This window comes from Anabrus simplex, chromosome 9, assembly GCF_040414725.1.
Source record: "Anabrus simplex isolate iqAnaSimp1 chromosome 9, ASM4041472v1, whole genome shotgun sequence".
NCBI classification, from domain to species: domain Eukaryota; kingdom Metazoa; phylum Arthropoda; class Insecta; order Orthoptera; family Tettigoniidae; genus Anabrus; species Anabrus simplex.
In genome coordinates, this window is record NC_090273.1 from 152306678 (window position 1) to 152319144 (window position 12467).

Consider the following 12467-nt stretch of genomic DNA (forward strand, 5'->3'; position numbering starts at 1 on the left):
ATTCATGGGTTGGCGAAGAAATTTACAAATCCGGCTGCCTACTTCATGGTGAAGGCATTACAAGGACATGAGCTTCTCCTCCTGGTTCGGCAGGCTTTGAAGGCTGTCAATGAATGTGGTTTCTATGTTATTCGTCTTGTGACGGACAATCATAGAACAAATTCTTCAATGTTTAAGAAGTTTGGTGATGGAGAATTAAAGTAGTGTGTAGTCCATCCATGCAACGCCATGCGACAACTATATTTGTCTTTCGATGATTGTCATATTATTAAAAACATTAGATCTCAGTTTCTTGAGCATGATATGGCAGATAAAGACGGAATTATCACTTCATCTTTCTTAAAGGAGCTGTATCGTCTTCTGAAGAATCTCGTAGTGAAACCGGTCCGTAATTTAACGAGGAAGCACGTCGAACCAAGTTCTTTTGAAAATATGAATGCACTCTATGCTGTGCAATTATTCTCTCCGTAAGTCACAGCAGAGATACAAGAAGCGTTCAAAGCTCCCAATAAAAAGGGACCAAAGAAACACATCAAGCTATTATTTTTACTGCTTTTTCTACTTCTTCGTGCATTGTTCATCTTCTACAGAATGGATTTTTGTATGTGCTGACACGGGCCTTTTCAGGAGATCTGGTTGAAGGCATGTTTAGTGCTATAAGAACGGGAGGAGGGTGCATTGATATGACCGACTCCCGGGCTGCTGAGAATTCCATAAAGAGAATTCTGAAATCCGAAATTTTAATGACCACCGATGGTGCTAACGTTATCCACAAGCAAAATTAAAAATTTTCTGTCTCAGTACCCTCTCCCGATTTACTGGAAGATGTTCGTGAGCCCCCTGAGTCAGTGTGTGTCACTTTGGAAACTGCTTCCCAGGCATTAGTGTGTGTAATCGAAGAAAAAACAGAATGCAGCGTGTTCTTGAATAATGTTTCCACCTCAGTTAATGCATCCCCATTGATGAAATTAATCAGACAGTCGGATAGAGGAGGCGTGCGCTATCCCCAGCAACGATTTATTGGCCTAATTATGGGGCTACAGAAATTTGTTGAGGCGGCTCTTACGTACTGCAATAAATCTGTAAGTCTGCTCCAGACTATAACAAACTATATTCTACCTTCTTTGTGCCAGTGTAAGGTTTTAAAGTGTTTTAGGAACAAAAAGCGCCAAGAACTTGTGTCAGAAACTGTGGTGGCCAAATTCGTGAAACCTCTCCTTAGTAATGTAGGGGATTACCTACCATTCAGACAAAGTTTCCAGGTTTTCTTCTTCGTCGAAACCTCTTTCTCGAAAAGTCCTGAAGCTATAACTCTCTAGAGCACCACTTTATATGTAACATTCTTTAACTTTCTGTTACTTGCAGATTTTAAATTTTGCTTGTATACTTATCTAGTTGTATTCACGTGATAACTGGGTACGTCTGGTGCTGCCATCTAGCGGCAGATTGTTTATAAGTCGTGTTACACGTTTGAATATGGAATGAGCAGGCAGTATAAGCAGCCATCGGATGCAGATCGAGCAGGCAGTGCTATTGTCAGGTCATGAGAGTTGAGATTAGTGCATGCACGCGTATTCTTGTCGGACTACCGTAGCATTAAGCGTCAAGCACTCGGGAGTCTTTCATTTTCACGCACTTCATGAGTCAAATCTTTCTTGGACGGATACCTTCGGATCCCTTCCATTTTCCCCCTCTGCCCAATTATACTTCCTCTTAACACAGTTGTCACCACCACCACCAGCCACGATGGACTTGCGGCTGCAAGTAAACACGAGCAACGCACATAACATCCGCGTCCAAATCAGGATATGGGAAAAGTGGCAGTGAAAGAAGGAGTTTTTGCTTTACGTCGCACCGACACAGACAGGTCTTATGGCGACGATGGAACAGGAAAGGGATAGGAGTGGGAAGGAAGTGTCCGTGGCATTAATTAAGGTACATCCCCAGCATTTGCGTGGTGTAAAAATGGGAAACCATGGATTACCATCTTATGGGATGCTGGCTGCTGACAGTGGGTTTTGAACCCACTATCTAATGAAGGCACCCCTAACCGCTGGGCCAACTCGCTCGGTGAAAGAAGGAGCCTCCTTCAGTATGTTCGTTTCTTGGGGTCGGGACTTGTTATGGAATTGGCTCAGTTTTACAGACGGATACCCTTTCTGACGCCGCTCGCATTGGTTTTTGCGGTGATTATGGCGGTGAAGTGGTGGTTATTGTTCTAAGAGGAAGTGCAATTGGGCATCTATCTTCTATTAATACACATGAGAGAAAAAAGTGGGAAATGAAGGTATCGGGCAAAGAAAGACAAGGGCCATCAAGGGCATGAAAATGAAAGACTACCTAAGACTCGATACCTAATACCGTCGGGGTAGGAATTGAACGATTGTTAAGTATGGCCAAGGGAGGTCGGATAGTGTAGATGAAATAAAGAGCCTTGGACAAGTAAGTGGAGGCAAGAAGGTCCAGTGGTAGCCAGCCCACGTTCCCAAGTTCAGAGGCCCTGACGCTCCGTTTAGTCGCCTCTTATGACAGGAAAGGGATACCGTCGCTGTTATTTTATAGCCTCCACCGACCGTGGGTTTGGTAGTGAGGTATGCTGTGTGTAAGTAAAGAGAATAGCACAAAATCTCAATCGATGAGGCAGAGGAATTAACCATACTCGACCTGGCGAGGAAACAAACCCAGGATTCCCTGATTAGAAGGCCTCAACGCTGACCATTCAGCCAATAAGTCGGACGCCAGAGGAACTAACTAATCAAAGTTAAAATCAGCGACTTGGGTGCATAGCGAACCTGGAGCCCTGATACCAAAGACCAACGCGCTAAGTAGCCACACGAAGAGGAGATAAACATTCCTGTGTTATTAATAGGCTCGGGAGTTGAGAAGTCTTTTTCTTTTTTTCTCGAATGACAGAAGACGAGGCCCAACATATTTGTTCATTGTGGGTCAATGTAGACCAGAAAATGGTGAGTTTTAGTCCTTTTTTGTGCTTTTTAGGTCTTAACGGCTTTCCTTTTTTAAAACTTCACCTTCTTTCTGCCCATTCTAAATTCGAATCATCCTTAGTCCATCATCACCTCTTAATGATCTTTTCTCTAGTAAGAGAAAAAATGCAATAAAAATGAAATGAGACGAAATGGAAACATGAAAGTAATGTTTGAAAAACCCAGTGGTATCAAATTATGTGCAAGATGAGTGAAATATTGAAAGGAGAAAATTTTGATGCGAGTGGATTTGAACAGGAAGATCTCACTTGCTGAGTATGAACCCTTAACATCCGTTGATGTGGAGGGAAGTTTCTCCATGTTTCGCAACGTGCTGTCTAAAAACTGACGATCCTTTACACGTAAGGCTATTGTGATATACTGCAGAGCCAACTGAGGTGAGGTTTCCGAATTCGAATTTCCGTAACCCTAGTGTGGTTAAGACAAATATGATTCCAGTTATATTAATTTCAATGTTCATTGCAGGTTCGCTGAATTCATTGTAGATGGCAACAACATTTGTCTGAATTCTGCAAGTATTATCTTTAACAAACACGGATTTTTAAAAGCTTGTTATTCTAACAATCTATAATGTTTGAAGGAAGTATTTCTTCTTCTTCCTCTTCATATGTTTACCCTCCAGCTTTGGTTTTTTCCCTCGGACTCAGCCAGGGATCCCACCTCTACCGCCCCAAGGGCAGTGTCCTGGAGCTTCAGACTCTGGGTCGGGGGATACAACTGGGGAGGATGGCCAGTTTCTTGCCCAGGTGGTGTAACCTTCTATGCTGAACAGGGAGATTCGTGGGGGATGGGAAGATTGGAAGGGATAGACTAGGAAGAGGGAAGGAAGCGGCCGTGGCCTTAAGTTAGGTACCATCCAGGCATTTGCGTGGAGGAGAAGTGGGAAACCACAAAAAAACACTTCCAGGATGGTTGAGGTGGGAAGTGAACCCACCTCTACTCAGTTGACCTCCCGAGGCTGAGTGGACCCCGTTCCAGCCCTCGTACTACATTTCAAATTTCGTGGCAGAGCCGGCAATCCAACCCGGGCCTCCGGGAGTGGCAGCTAATCACACTAACCACTACACCACAGAGGCGGACGAAGAATTATTTCACTCTTACATGTTTGTGCTGTATTTTTCATACGACCAGAATTTTGTATTTTAAAACATCATATTTCTTCATTTAATGTCAAATTTTAATTATGAATGAATTTGGGTAGCATTTTTACGACCTGGTTTGGATATTTTTATGTCTTTCTACAAGTATTTTTAGGCAATTTAGAGATCTTCAACTTTCGTGTCTTAGTTATTAAGAATGAAATCCTTACTTAAGGTGGTGATTGTACTTAGGGACTTACATTTCGAGGTCGGATGAAACGACAGGTACTTAACACGAACTTCATTATTTACTACACATAGAGGACATATATTTACCCGTACGTTAAAGAAATAGTGACTCCCGTCTAGGCGTTGGAGAATGGAGATCGTCTGAGGGTAGTCTCCACGTGTGAAGAAGGGTATCAGCTACACGGGGAGGGGGAGCTCCGAATGAGTTGAGCGTCTCTTCTCAACATTGTTTCAAGAGAAGAGAGAACACGTGACGGACATAAAACCAATTGGACTCCATTCCTGGAGCCTTCCCACACGTCCAGCAACAAATAAACTGAGGAGAAGGAGCTTCTGTTAAACTTGATAGGTGCGCCCTCGTCGGGAATAACAACGCATTTTATAAGCAGTTTATCGTCTTACATTTTTTACTATTCCAAAATCATCACGAAGATCCTCATTATTTCCAGAGATTCGGTGACCAGTGTCATGTCGTCTGTAAAGGCCGGACAATTTACTGTCAGCCGTTCCCTCTTTTGACTTTGGATTCCCAAGTTCGCAAATTCTTTAATCTGTTGTAGTGAATATAACATTACAAATGAGCAATTGTAATATATTGATAGTTAAAATATACGTAGTTGATTGAAGACAACTTCGCGCTTATACCCTTTCTCCGCTACACGGAAAATCATAGAATCACGGATATGTTTTCGGGCTCAGAAGACCAGAGAGTGAGTACAGCTAAGAGCACAGTGGGTTCACCTCGCTGATCAATCACCTCAAACACGTTCTTCTTCCGTTGCATTCAGTACTTTGCCGAGTTGCGAATCGATGTGAGTATCGAGAGATTTCGCCCAGCACATTTTCTTCTGTGTGTTGAGGGCAGGTAAATGAGAGTCCAAGGATGAAAATCATGCCCTTTTACTGAACTCTTTCCAAGAATATCCGATGAGTCAGAAAAATCTCTGTTTAGTGCATTGGCTTGGAGAAATCGATCTGGCTGAGAGGTATTATTTCGCCTCTCGTCAGAGAAGAAACCCCTCTTCGCTGGACAATGTTTTAAAATTTTAGTATGTATGTATGTTGAGTCCTCAGCCCGAAGGCTGGTTGGATCCTCAACAGCTCCGCCATCAGCTGTCATAGATGGCCTGGGCATCACTGAAGAGGCATACTAGGGAAATGAGGAGTGAGGTAGTTTCCCGTTGCTTTCCTCACCGAGCCAGAAGTTGCTATTACATATCAGTCTGCCAAGCCCACTGAAATGCATGCACCAACCGACCCTATGAGCAATATTTTCACACCATTCATAGCAGGGACTGGCTGCGGAAGGAATGGCATTACTAGCATCACTCATACCTCAGTCACTTTCATTTTGTCAAAGCCAAGGATAAAGCTGAGACAAATCAATGAAAGTAACAAAATTGCTCTAGCCTATACCAGAAGACATAGTGCACTGTAAACACTACATCTTGCCAGCAAAATCGGAGCATTTTGAGGGGGCGGGTAAAAGGGAAAAACCACCGCTGTTGACAAATGGTCCCTTTCAGGGGGTTTAATTTCGAGGTTCGTTAGTGAAAGCGTGGTTTAGATTTGGAAAAGTCCGAAAGAGATAGTTGATTTCCCATTACTGTAAAACAGGTCGTAAGTGAGCCAAGGGGCGCGGTGTTTTCATGCCCTTCACGACCTGTTTTAAGAGTAGGATGCCAGGGTCGCTTGAGGAGGATTCTAGATTTGGCCATCTTTACTAGTTTGTTGATCTGAGATCTAACGTTCGGAATACGAAGTTCAGTTCGTATCTTTAATTACATTTCAGTCTAGGTGCTTTCGTCATTGTTCCTTGTGTCTTGTTCAGAAAAACTTGTAATTTTTGAAGAGGAGATCTCACAACCATACAGCAGAATAGGTCTGGGTAAATATTTCTCTTAATATTTGGAGAGATATATTTATTCCCCTGCAGAGGTGTCAGAGCAACCCACGTGGCTCAGCTCGTTGTACGGCCTGTTCTATTGCTCCAACACAAACAACGGCCCATTATTACGCCGAGATTTAATTTTCTTGGTCTAAAAGAGTGGGATATTGTTAATAGTAAGGTGACGTAATTTAGGCCGACACTTTGTGCAAATAACAGCCTGTGTATTCTGTAGGAATTATTTTCATCTTGTTTTGGACATACCACTCCCAGAAAGACGTGATCCATTTTTGCAACGCCAAGGTGTACAGTAAATGGCCATGTAATCAGCGTATTGCTGGACCTCACTCCTTCACGGGTAGGAACATCGTTCCCGTCCTCTATGAATTTCGGAGCGAGTGAGGTTTGTTGTATCACCGCTGGTTTTGAACTTGGCCAAGAAACCTTCGGTCAAACGGATACGCATGATCTTCATCGCCATGTTGAGAACATGCTCGGGCTACACTCCGCGTCTGTCTCGTCTCGTAGCCATCGTAAATGGAGTGACGTGCTCGATCTGTACGCGGTACACCGAGTTGGTTGGTTGGGAACGAAAGCTCTTTGACATGTTTGTAAGTGCAACAAACTGATAGGTTTCTGTGCCATGCTCAGTGTGAGATCTGTATACTTTTCCCCCGTACATATTAGGGTGTGTTATATAGCGAGAAGTAACTCATGTAGAAGTTCATTATAATCTGAAATCGAGTCCGGCTCCATGGCTAAATGGTTAGGGTGCTGGTCTTTGGTCACAGGGGTCCCGGGTTCGATTCCCGACAGGGTCGGGAATTTTAACCTTAATTGGTTAATTTCGCTGGCACGGGGGCTGGGTGTATGTGTCGTCTTCATCATCATTTCATTCTCATCACGACGCGCAGGTCGCCTACGGGAGTCGTATCAAAAGACCTGCATCTGGCGAGCCGCACTTAACCTCGGACACTCCCGGTACTAAAAGCCATACACCATTTCATTTAATTTAATTTCATCTTAAATCGAACTACTACTACTACTACTACTACTAAAATGATTTTATTCCTCTCCTGAAGGGGGAGCCGGGCCTCTTAGACGGTGACGCCGTCTCTCAGGCCGGCAGATTTGTTACGGAGAACGAAATGTGCCAGGCTTGCCATGATTGTCTACCACAAAACCGGGACAAATACAAATTAGCAAATACGTTCAATTGTAGGCTAGTATTTGGCATACTTTTAATGTGAAACGCTTTATAATACATTACAAGTTATGTTTTATTATGGCAGTTGTACTTTTGTGATGACTGTACTGAGTCAAGCTATTTCAACATTTTGACACTGTGTAGCTACTCCTACCACTACCCTTACTATTAATTTCCTTCACAAAATATACTTTACATTTGTTGAGCGCCAGTTGCTGTAATGCGCACGAAAATTCGCACAGCATGCCTCTTATCTCAAATATCTCAAGGCGAGAGGTGATAAACTCACACATCTGGCAATATACAGGAATATGGATCAGGACAGTTGTAGATTACGGTTGTATTTCTACAATTGAGGATTGTACTTGGAAATAGTATCACTTGTTAAAATAAAACTGAATTTATAACTATACTTTACGTCACAATGAACTAGCATTGCCGTACTTTAGTTTAACACTACAAATATACCCTGTAATTTGTTTAACATATACAGAAAATTTAATCTAAATAAAGAAAGCTATTGGCATGAACTTGAAATACACTATGATGTTGCCGCTGATTATATTCTTCTACATGTTATTTATGCATAACATGTCTGATGCTGTAATTACCTGATGTCTGCACACACCGCTGTTGAACTTGAAATTCCTGGAAAAACCTTCGGAAGCCCTCTACTGTTATCTTATCTTCTTATGTAACCTGGAGTTGACCTACATTTCCTTTCCGAGAGTAGTGACCTCCAATGCGGTTACGTCCACTCAATATTTATAAGTAGAAATTGGAAAACTTTATTGAAACACTTGTAATATCCAGGCATACTATCTAGTTTCACACGTCAGATATCTAATATAGAGACTGTTGAAATAAATGTAACAGTTCTATGCGATGTTTGATGTACCTACGTTAAATTCAATTCACGAACAAACTCCCGAATTGTATAATAGAATTCAATAAAGAATTCGAAGTACTATGACGACAATTAACTGCATATATCGGTAAAATTCGATATATATATCCTATATTTCTGCATACCACGGCACTAAATCTCTGATGAATTTAGTGAAATAAACTTACATTGCGAAGTCCCACCACACAAGTAGATGATGGTTCACTATCAGCCCAGTACCAGTCTCTACTCAGATCAGACCACCACTCGACGATTCTTAGCACTGCTTCAAACACCTATTAGCTCTGACCACCACTCAGCTCCCTACTATCTGGTCATCCCTTCCACATCGACACACAGTAGTTAGCAAATACAGACACTCGATCGAAACCACGTGGCGACGTACTTTAAAAAAATCAGTCATGTGTCAGCGGAAAATGTACTTGCCTAATACAGCCTCGTTTAAACATTACAAAATATTATGCTTGCTCATATGGTCAAAGTTACAAGTTAGAGTATGACTATTTCAAACCAACAAATCTCACTTGTTTACATACAGAATAATTACAAACAAAATTCCTTTATCCTATGATTCAATTTCATAATATGCGTGATACATAATTATATTACAGTCTAAATGATGACAATCAGAATATAAAATCTAATGAATAGGGTCAATTAATGATAATACACTGACTGACAGAGCAAATGCAACACCAAGAAGGAGTGGGTCGAAAGGGATGAAAGTTGGGGAAAAAAACAGAGACGGCACGGACGAATAATTGATGTTTATTTCAAACCGATATGCAGGTTACACAATGCGCACGGCATCGTCTCAGTAGGATGTAGGACCACCGCGAGCGGCGATGCACGCAGAAACACGTCGAGGTACAGAGTCAATAAGAGTGCGGATGGTGTCCTGAGGGATGGTTCTCCATTCTGTGTCAACCATTTGCCACAGTTGGTCGTCCGTACGAGGCTGGGGCAGAGTTTGCAAACGGCGTCCAATGAGATCCCACACGTGTTCGATTGGTGAGAGATCGGGAGAGTACGCTGGCCACGGAAGCATCTGTACACCTCGTAGAGCCTGTTGGGAGATGCGAGCAGTGTGTGGGCGGGCATTATCCTGCTGAAACAGAGCATTGGGTAGCCCCTGAAGGTACAGGAGTGCCACCGGCCGCAGCACATGCTGCACGTAGCGGTGGGCATTTAACGTGCCTTGAATACGCACTAGAGGTGACGTGGAATCATACGCAATAGCGCCCCAAACCATGATGCCGCGTTGTCTAGCGGTAGGGCGCTCCACAGTTACTGCCGGATTTGACCTTTCTCCACGCCGACGCCACACTCGTCTGCGGTGACTATCACTGACAGAACAGAAGCGTGACTCATCGGAGAACACGACGTTCCGCCATTCCCTCATCCAAGTCGCTCTAGCCCGGCACCATGCCAGGCGTGCACGTCTATGCTGTGGAGTCAATGGTAGTCTTCTGAGCTGACGCCGGGTGTGCAGGCCTCCTTCAACCAATCGACGGGAAATTGTTCTGGTCGATATTGGAACAGCCAGGGTGTCTTGCACATGCTGAAGAATGGCGGTTGACGTGGCGTGCGGGGCTGCCACCGCTTGGCGGCGGGTGCGCCGATCCTCGCGTGCTGACGTCACTCGGGCTGCGCCTGGACCCCTCGCACGTGCCACATGTCCCTTCGCCAACCATCTTCGCCACAGGCGCTGCACCGTGGACACATCCCTATGGGTATCGGCTGCGATTTGACGAAGCGACCAACCTGCCCTTTTCAGCCCGATCACCATACCCCTCGTAAATTCGTCTGTCTGCTGGAAATGCCTCCGTTGACGGCGGCCTGGCATTCTTAGCTATACACGTGTCCTATGGCACACGACAACACGTTCTACAATGACTGTCGGCTGAGAAATCACGGTACGAAGTGGGCCATTCGCCAACGCCGTGTCCCATTTATCGTTCGCTACGTGCGCAGCACAGCGGCGCATTTCACATCATGAGCATACCTCAGTGACGTCAGTCTACCCCGCAATTGGCATAAAGTTCTGACCACTCCTTCTTGGTGTTGCATTTGCTCTGTCAGTCAGTGTAATAATAAATGCTGAATGAAATCTGTAACCATGAAGTACAGTTACAACTGGTGATTAATGTATAGAATTCAGAACAACTTACATTTGCCATATTATATTGTATGTCAAGAATGGCCCAAATTGATAACAAATGTAACCTATTTCTTTCTTCAGTCCAGTGAGCATTCATTAGTGAGAACACTCTCTCTACATTAGCAGAGTGTGCAGAAAGAGAGAAGTAAAACTGGACTATTTTCAGAAATTCGGAGCATTGCTCTTCTGACATACAGCTTTTAAAGAACAGTACAAACTTCTTGCTAGCTAAGAAACCACTGAATTCTTCATTTGATTTATTTTCTTTCACGAAAAGGTTTTAATTTCATGACCTGATCAAACAAAACGCTCTCATTTAATTTACAGTTCCTATGCTAATGTAGCCATTCTACCTGATCTCGTAAGGAGCTGTGTATAGCCGCCATCTTGTCACTGCCATCTTGCGCAAGAATCCCTAGGGCGTCTCATAAGAGCAGCAGCCATCTTGTGCAAGCACCCTTAAGCAGTCTCCTAATGAGCCGTGTATAGCCACCATTTTGTGTCCGCCATCCTGCGCAAGCATCCCTAGGGATTCTCAAGCCATCTTGTGTAAGCACCCTTAAGCAGTCTCATAAGAAGCTATGTACAGCCGCCATCTTGTAGAATTAGATACCTGTCAATGCCAAAGGACCTAAGTAGGAACCGAACCGTTGATCTCATAATTAGACTACTTTTTTCTTATGCTATCATGTTCCTGATACTGCGAACCTACGTATTAGGCAGAAGAACTTCGTCCGTTTTCCTCTACGACGTACCGTTTTCGAGATATTTAACATTTTGCATTTAAGCCCCAAATTTAATGAATCGAACCAGCACAGCATGTTATACTCTCTACCATTTCAAGACCTGATCAAGTTACGAACACTTGCTTCAAGACAAGCTAAAAATGACTAAAAGCCAAAGGGCTTAAGTAGGAACCGAACCGTTGATATCATCATTAGACTACGTTTTTCTTATGCTATCATATTCCTGATACTGCGAACCTAGGTTTTGGGCGGAAAAATTTTGTCCGTTTTGCTCTACGACGCACCGTTTTCGAGATATTTAACATTTTGCATTTTAGCCCCAAATTTAATGAATCGAACCAGCACGGTACGTTAGCCTCTAAGCTAGCTTTCTTGATAAGAGCAGCGGTCATCCTGCGTAAGCACCATTAAGGTGTCTCATAAGGAGCCGTGTATAGCCGCCATCTTGTGTCCGCCATCTTGCGCAAGCATCCTTAGGGCGTCTCAAGCCATCTTGTGCAAGCACCCTTAAGCTGTCATATAAGAGCAGTCGCCATCTTGCGCAATCGCCCTTAAGGCGTCTCATAAAGAGCCATGTATAGCCGCCAGCTAGTGTCCGCCATCTTGCGCAAGCATCCCAAGGGTGTCTCATAAGGGCCTATGTATAGCCGCCATATTGTAGCCACCATCTTGCGCAAACATCCCAAGGGCGTCTCATAAGGAGCCATGTATAGCCGCCATATTTTTGCCGTCATCTTGCGCAAGCGCCCTTAAGGTGTCTCATAAGGAGCCATGTATAGCCTCCATATTTTAGCCACCATTTTGCGTAACCACCCTTAAGGCGTCTCATAAGGAGTCATGTATAGCCTCCATCTTGTGCAATTGACGTCGGGAAGGGCACCCGGCCGTAAGACCGAGGTTAGGCCCTTCCATGATGTTAGGCTTGCTGTCTTGTGTTAGGTTAAGCCCCTCTAAGATAGCGGATATGAGGTTAGTCGGTGTCTCATAAGGAGCCATGTAAAGCCGCCATCTTGTGCAATTGGCGTCGGGAAGGGCATCCAGCCATAAAACTGATGTTAGACCCTTCCATACGGTTAGGCTTGCTGTCCTTGTTAGGTTAAGCCCCTCCAAGATAGCAGATATGTTGTTAAACTCACTCTTCTAGGTGTCAGGAAGGGCAGCCATCCGTTATACTGAGGTTAAGCCCCTCCGTGAGGTTAGGCTAGCTCTCTTTGTTAGGTTAATC